Here is an 8,015-nt window from a genome sequence, read left to right as displayed (position 1 = left end):
TCTGGTTTAGATCTTCCCAAAATTTTTTCACTTTCTCACATGTCCAATTGCATGAATTATTGTTCCCATTTCCTTTTTACAGCGAAAACATCTGTCTGATACTGTTGGGTCCCATTTATTTAACTTTTGAGGTGTAATGTATAGCCTGTGTATCCAGTTATATTGTATCATACGTAACCTCGTGTTTATTGTATTTCTCATAGTTCCGGAGCATAACTTCTCCCATGTTTCATTCTTTATCTTTATGTTTAGATCTTGTTCCCATTTTTGTTTAGTTTTACCATTTGTTTCCTTGTTCTCCTTTTCTTGTAGTTTAATATACATGTTTGTTACAAATTTTTTGATTATCATTGTGTCTGTAATCACATATTCAAAATTACTTCCTTCTGGTAACCTCAGACTGTTTCCCAATTTGTCCTCCAAGTTGGATTTCAGTTGGTGGTATGCCAACATTGTATCGTGAGTTATATTATATTTATCCTTCATTTGTTCAAAGGATAATAATTTATTTCCCGAAAAACAATTCTCTATTCTTTTGATCCCTTTTTTCTCCCATTCTGTAAAGGAAAGGTTATCTATTGTAAAATGGATTAGCTGATTTTGCGTCAGTATTAGTTTTGGTAGTTGGTAATTTGTTTTATTCCTTTCTACATGAATCTTCTTCCAAATGGTGAGCAGATGATGCAATACTGGAGAATTCCTACGTTGTACCTATTTTTCATCCCATTTATATGATATATGTTCAGATATCTTCTCCCCTATTTTATCTAGTTCTAATCTAGTCCAATCTGGCTTTTCCCTTGTTTGATAAAAATCTGATAGGTATCTTAATTGTGTGGCTCTATAATAATTTTTAAAGTTTGATTGTTGTAAGCCTCCTTGTTTATACCATTCTGTTAATTTATCTCGTGCTATCCTCGGTTTCCCCCCTTTCCATAAAAAATTTCCTTATTCTTTTCTTTAACTCCTTGAAGAATTTCTCTGTTAAGCGTATTGGTAATGTCTGAAATAGGTATTGTATCCTTGGGAAAATGTTCACTTTAATACAGTTTATCCTTCCTATCAGTGTTAGTGGTAAGTCTTTCCAATGCTCTAAGTCAGGGGTGTCAAACTCAAATTCACGGAGGGCCAAAATTAAAAACTTGGACTAAATCGAGGGCCGAACTAAATATTTATTGAAAATTTTCAACAACATCTGCATGTTTTCTCTTCTTTCAACATATGTAATGTTAAACTTTAGGATATAACTTTAGGAGGATAATGTTACAGGTCAGGAGTAGGTAGCTCAAGTTCACCCTTTGCTTGACCTGAGGGAAACATATTTGGTCCCTGTGGAGATGTAGTCAGCATTCACAGGCTGTGTCCATTTTGGCCTGCATCAGGACTCAGCATTTCCTGCTCACTCCTCAGGCTCTAGGCCTCTATTCACCCTCGACCCACCATCCCTCTACCTGACCAGTCCTTTACCCAACCTCTACTCACCCCTCACTCCACTCGCTCTGCCTCTACCCACCCCATACTCTACTGCCTCTCCCCTCAACCTGTTCCTCCCTCTACCCGTCTCTCACCCTCTAATCACCCCTCCCCTACTCTCCCTGCCCCTCCCCTTTTACCTCTTCCCTATCCACCCCTCCTTCTACTCATCCCTCCCTCTAACTGCCCCTTGCACCACCATAACTTCCCCTGCCCATTACTCCTCACCTACACCCTCTGCCCATCCCTGCTTACCCACCCACTCAGGCCCAGCGCGCTGCCGATCAGCCTTTGTGGACAGCCACCATCTCTCTCTTCACGTGCAGAGCCAAACCAGCCGTCCCTGGGGTCCGCGCGGGTGCAAGCGCTGAAGGCCATGGCGACCAGGAGAAGTACGCTCGTGCTGTGGAAGGGCCGTCCGGTGCCAGTCGTGCGGGGCTCGCACTGCCCGGGGGCCGTCTGCAGCCTGCCATGCCCGTCGCGCCGACAGGAAATCACAGGCGCTCGCCAATCCACCGCACTGCTCGACAGGTGGGAGAAGTGACTGGTTGTGCGGGGAGCCTTCCAACTGGCTTGCCGGCTGATAACATCGACAGACTTCTCGTGTTACAATTTCTCGTGTTACAATGGGGAAGGATGTGCAATGAAGGGGGAGGATGGTGGGGGTGACATTACCAAAAAACACCATCGGCTCTCACTGCAGGGCGGGCCACCTCTAATACATTTTTGAAATGATCTTGCGGGCCAAATATAATTATATCGCGGGCCAAATTTGGCCCGCAGGCCAGAGTTTGACATGTGTGCTCTTTCGTCTTGTAATTTTTTCATTAGTGGATAATAATTGAGTTTATATAGATGGCCGAGGTTTTTATTTATTTGTATACCTAAGTATCGCATTGCTTGTGTTTGCCATCTGAATGGTGATTCTTTCTTAAATTTTGAGAAATCCGCATTATTCATTGGCATTGCTTCACTTTTATTTGCGTTAATCTTGTACCCCGACACTTCTCCATATTCCTTTAATTTCCTATGTAATTCTTTTATTGATATTTCTGGTTCTGTTTAGTATATTATAACGTCATCTGCAAATAGACTGATTTTATATTCCTTGTCTTTTATTTTTATCCCTTTTATTTTATTTTCTGTTCTTATCAGTTCTGCTAGTGGTTCTATGGCTAATGCGAACAATAAGGGAGATAGTGGGCATCCCTGCCTTGTTGACCTGCTTAGGTTAAATTGTTTTGATATATATCCATTTACTGTCACTTTCGCCAATGGCCCCTTATATAATGCTTTAATTATTTATATAGGCTTGTAGCTATTATGGACATCAATGTACATCTTGTTGAGTTGATGTATACGCTGTGGAGTCTAGTGCAAGACTGGCACCTCCAGGCTTGCATGTTGGGCTTATATACATCACTGATTTTGTCACAGGGACATGAAATTACATAATCAGTGATGTCATCAGCCCAGATAAAAACCTGTGTTGGATGCGTAACTTCCCGCATTTTTCACAGCACATCTGCCATTTTGGGAGCTGGTTTGCTTGCTGGTAAGTGGTTCGCCACAGGCTAAGGGTAGAAGTTCTTGCACCTAACAGATAATAAGAACTCCACAGTTGTATTTAGGGTTTGACTAATTTTTGGATAATTATCAGTTTAGTTCCTTTGGGTTGATTTAAATGTTGACTACAAAATTCTGTTCAAAGCCATTTCCAATTGAGTCAAATCTGCCCTGGGGCAAGTGATTCACTCAGACTAAACCTGTATGGTTCCAGTCTCTGACAGCTTCGCAATGTTCAGAGATACCATTGCCAATATGCAGGATAGGGAGGTGAACTGAGACCAGAAGACTTTCGACCAGATATCACACATGTACATGATGGACAAGATCTCCAAAATAAGCTTTGGGGAGGAAACCCAAAATTAGATCAAACTGCACTACACGAACATCCATTGCGCAGTCCTAATCAATAGAAACAGATAGCTTCACTATCAAGTTTGGATTCAGAATAAAACTCAAAAGACTGCAGACACCATGATTGATTGAGAATAAATACAATGCAGCAGGCCAGTGTACTTTATGCAGCAAAGATAAAGATACGTAGTTCACATTTCAGACGAGCCCTTCATCAAAGTCTGAAATAAAAACACTTAACAGGCCAGGTACCAGCTGTGGGATAATATGTCAATGTTAATTTTTAAGACTCTGTCTAGTTCAGGGAAAGAGAAAATGTTTGTTTTAATTTGCAGAGAGGATATTGGAGAAAAAAATAAATATCTCTGATAGGTTTGCTGTTGATGAAGTAATCTGGTTGATAGATGAATGGAGACCGTGAGAGAGATAATATAAAGAAATCTAAAAGTTGTGAGATGAAGACGAGAAAAAGTAAACATAAAAGAATGTAAAAACCATGAAATGCAGGTAGATCAAGGATGCCATGCCATGGTAGTGGAGAAAGAGCAAAACTGATCAATGACCAACGCAAACAGAGAAAAGAAATAACCTGTAATGAAAACACAAAAATCTGGAGGATCTCAGCAGGTCTTTCAAAATTTCAGATCTGAGCCCATTTCAAGGTATGAGAAAAAGTAAGCCTGCATCTGAAAAAAAAGACTGGGGAGGAGCAGAGGTCAACAGACAAAAGGAGATAATTGGTGATAATAGGGCAGGAGAGGAAAGGTGAGAATTGATCAGGGAAGGGGGTGGCTCTGTGAATGCAGAACTGGAGGAGACACAGGGAAAGAGATAGAATTGGATGAAAGGAGACATTGGGATTAGGAAGGAGAGAGACTGGGGTGGCGGGGTATAAAAGAAACCAGAGATCACAGCCTTGCAGGTAAAACTATTTGTAATAGTTGGGATGCTGGTGTCATAGCATTTAAGCAGGCATTTTGTGCGTAAAGTTAAAAAAAAACACTTCCATATGTAGAGTATTTTATAAATTATTCAAAACATTGTCAAAAATAAAAGCACAAATACATTAAATTATCTAAATTAAATACAATGATGTAAATTATCTGTATCTTCACTCTGCCTTTACAATTTTGCCAACAATACCATGGTAGTGGGTTGTATAAAGCAAGACAATGAGTCAGCATACAGGAGGGAGTTTGAAAACTTGGCTGAATGGTGCACCAACAACAACCTTGCACTCAATGTCACAAAGGAGCTGATTGTTGACTTCAGGAAGGGAAAGCCAGAAGTTTACAATCCAGTGATCATTGGGGGATCAGAGGTGGAGAGGGTGAGGAAATTTAAGTTCTTGGGAGTCACTATCTTGGAGGATTGTTCCTGGACCAAACACATTAATGGCATCATAAAGAAAGCATGTCAGCACCTCTATTTCCTCAGGAGCTTGTGGAAGTTTGGTATGACACCAGAAACCCTGGCAAACTTTTACAGATGCATGAAGGAATGTGTGCTGACTGGCTGCAACATGGTCTTGGATGGGAATACCAATACCCCTGAGCATAAAGCCCTCCAAAAGGTAGTGGACACAGCCCAGGACATCACAAGCAAAATCCTCCCTACTATTGAGAACATCTACAAGGAAAGCTGCCATTGGAGAGCAGCTACCATCAACAAAGAGGTCTGGGTGCCACAAGACTCATACCACCAAGTTCAGGAACAGTTGCTACCCCTCCACCATCAGACTCCTCACAACAAACTCAATCAGAAACTCATTTCAGGACTCTTACTTGTGTACTTCATTGATTTTTTAAAAATTCTCTCTGCATTGCAGTTTGTTTACATTCATTATCTATTTACAGTTCTTTATTTGTTTACATGTATATGCCGTATACCACTAAATAGTAATATTGCCTCACCCGCATGTATGTACTCTGACAATAAATCTGAAATCCTTTGCATCTGTTCCTGTCCATTGAATTGTATTGAGTAATGATCTTGTCAGAGGTTATCAGTTATGTAAAGCTTTTAGACTTCCACATTTCTAAAATCTAGTCCACTTCCACCCAAATGTAAAGGTACATACCAGTATTTTGTAGATGGTTTGACCCATAAACTACAATGTAATGACCTTGAGATATGTATTGACTTTGTACAGCTGTAATTTTTTTTCTTTAAAAAATTGCAAGAAATAACAACAAAAATTTTAAAAAAAGGTTTTGTACATTTAAGGTCCCAAAAAATCTCTGTAGTCCTCCCACATCTAGTCGTGAATGGTGGTAGTCAATTAAATAGCTGCCAAAATGAGGACGTTTCAAGAACATCCACATCCTCAGTTATGTCAAGGCACAGCAAGGCAGTGCTAAAGGAAAGTCTGAAGCATTTGCAGTGATATTCAGGTGTAAATTCTAAATGGTTGATCTATCACAACTCGCACCATCAGAGGAGTCGGTCTCCAGCCAATTTGGTTCACTCAACATGCCTTTAGCCAAACTATTTCAATATAATTTTGAAATCAGCATCCACCAGACAATATGGAAAATTGCCAGGTAAGGTCTCAAATTAAAGATAATTCCAAACTGGCTAATTACTATGCAATCTTTCAACTCTCAAACATCTATAAAATGATGGAAACAATTATTAATTGGGCAGTCAAATGTGAACAAGTGCCAAATTTGGATTTCCTCAGAGCCACTGGCTGCAAACCTTATCACAGTTTTGGTACACATGTAGATCGAAGATCTGAATTCAAAGAATTCAGGTCAGCATTTGACTGAGAGTGACATGAAGGTGTCATGTTAAAGCAGTTTATTGGGTATCAAAGGGAACATTCATTGGGTGTTCATATCTCACATAAAGGAAGATAGTTGTGGTTATCCTAGGTCAGTCATTCCAACTCTACAAAATCATTGTAGTCTGAAGGTTCTCGGTCCAACTATCCTCAACTATTTCATTAATGTCTTTCCTTCTACTTTAAGATTAGAACTGCAGCTGTCTGCTGATGTTTGCACTTGCATTTGCAACTTGTCAGTGAATGAAGCACCCCATTGCCTGCATCCAGCAAGACCTAGGCAACATTCAGGCAGGGGCTGAGAAGAAGCAAGTAACATTTGTACCACCACCAAAAAGAGAGAATGCAATCATCCGCTCTTGCTATTCCATTGCATTACCAGTGGTGTGTCTTCCATCATCAATATCCTGGAAGTTACCGTAGACCAGAAACTCAGTTGAACCAGCCACATAATCACAGTGGTTACAAGAGGTAGTCAAAAGATTGGATATCATCTGATGGGTAACAGCTCTTGACATCCCAAAGATTTTCCACCATCTACAAGGCACGTCATGAAGAACTCTCCACTTGTCCAGCACCAGCAATCAAATATATGTTCTGTGGTTCAATTTTATTTATCATCTGATTGTAATCAGTACAACCCGACGAACAGCGTTCTTTGGTCCACAGTGCAAAAAAACCCACAGTCAAATGACTTATACACATAACTTACTGTATATACCCTGTAATAATTGAGTTTTGGGGACCAATTTTTCAGGTCAAATTAGATTGGTAGATTTTTACATGGATACAATTTTTAATCACATTAAGTGCATGCGTCATTTGAGGCATTGGGAGCTTGGATGGCCGGGACTGGGTGGCCAGTTCTCAATTGAAGTACTGGGAGCTCAGATGGGCAGGAATCCAGGGCGAAGATCCATGTTTGGGGTGCCAGGAGCTTGGATGGGTGGACAGTTGGGGCATCAGAAACTCAGATGGGCAGGCGGTTAGCACAAGGATCCATGGTCAGGGAGTTGGGAGCTCAAGCGGCCGAGGCAAGTGTTTGCAGTGTTTATTGGGAGCTTGGTGGATGGTTGGGACCAAAAATAAGGAATCAGGTTTTACACACAATTATACGGAAAATGTGTGATTTTTGGGTCAGAGAAGGTTTACTTTTATATGGGATTGACTATTACATGAGTAGATATAGTATATACATGAAATAAATATTATTAGTATTTAAGAGTCACGGAGAGTTGCTTTCGCAGTTCAATAGTCATTGAGCAGTCTCACTGCCCATGGGAAGAAGTTATTCCTCAGACTGGTGTTTCTGGCTTGAATGCTTCTGTTTTTCTCTTCCCTGATAGGACTAGCTGGAAGATGCTGTGTGTAGGATGGTAGGGAGCCCTCTTTAAACAGTGATCCCAGTAAATCACATCGATGGGGGTGGGGGGGGTGGGGGAGGGATATCGCAATGATTCTTTCTGCTGCTTTTATTGTCCTGTGCATTGACCTCTGCTCTGATGCTCTACAATAACCATATCACATTGTGAAGCAGCCAGCCAGGACACTCTTGATAAAGCTCCATATAAGCTGACAGAATAATGGCCGGTAGCTTTGCACTTCTCATTCCTCCAAATTTACTGGTTGCAGGCAATTCTTATACTGTGCACAGAATTTAACATTTATGAAGTTCACCAGGTTTTGGTGCTTGAAAGGTAAATGGTTACCACTCAGGAAGGTTCTTGTCAGTTTTCAGAGAGAGATATTTGTTGTTCCAGGACATCCATGACTGATTCCTTTTAATCAGCCACTTCATTGTCTTTCTGAAGAAACTTGCCCCATCAGGATTTTCCAG

At 40.7% G+C, this 8,015-nt stretch overlaps 1 long non-coding RNA gene across 1 annotated transcript; it reads left to right on the top strand.

Moving 5' to 3' along the window:
- Nucleotides 1–2,943: 2,943 nt before the first annotated feature.
- LOC138751078 (uncharacterized) lies at nt 2,944–6,791 on the top strand. The gene is made up of 2 exons (XR_011349701.1): nt 2,944–3,028; nt 6,366–6,791. It is a non-coding gene; the product is annotated as an uncharacterized lncRNA (long non-coding RNA).
- Nucleotides 6,792–8,015: the final 1,224 nt, after the last annotated feature.

This window comes from Narcine bancroftii, unplaced genomic scaffold (assembly GCF_036971445.1).
Source record: "Narcine bancroftii isolate sNarBan1 unplaced genomic scaffold, sNarBan1.hap1 Scaffold_65, whole genome shotgun sequence".
NCBI lineage: Eukaryota > Metazoa > Chordata > Chondrichthyes > Torpediniformes > Narcinidae > Narcine > Narcine bancroftii.
The sequence above is the reverse complement of the archived record's forward strand: the minus strand, read 5'-3'. Positions and strand labels throughout refer to the sequence as shown.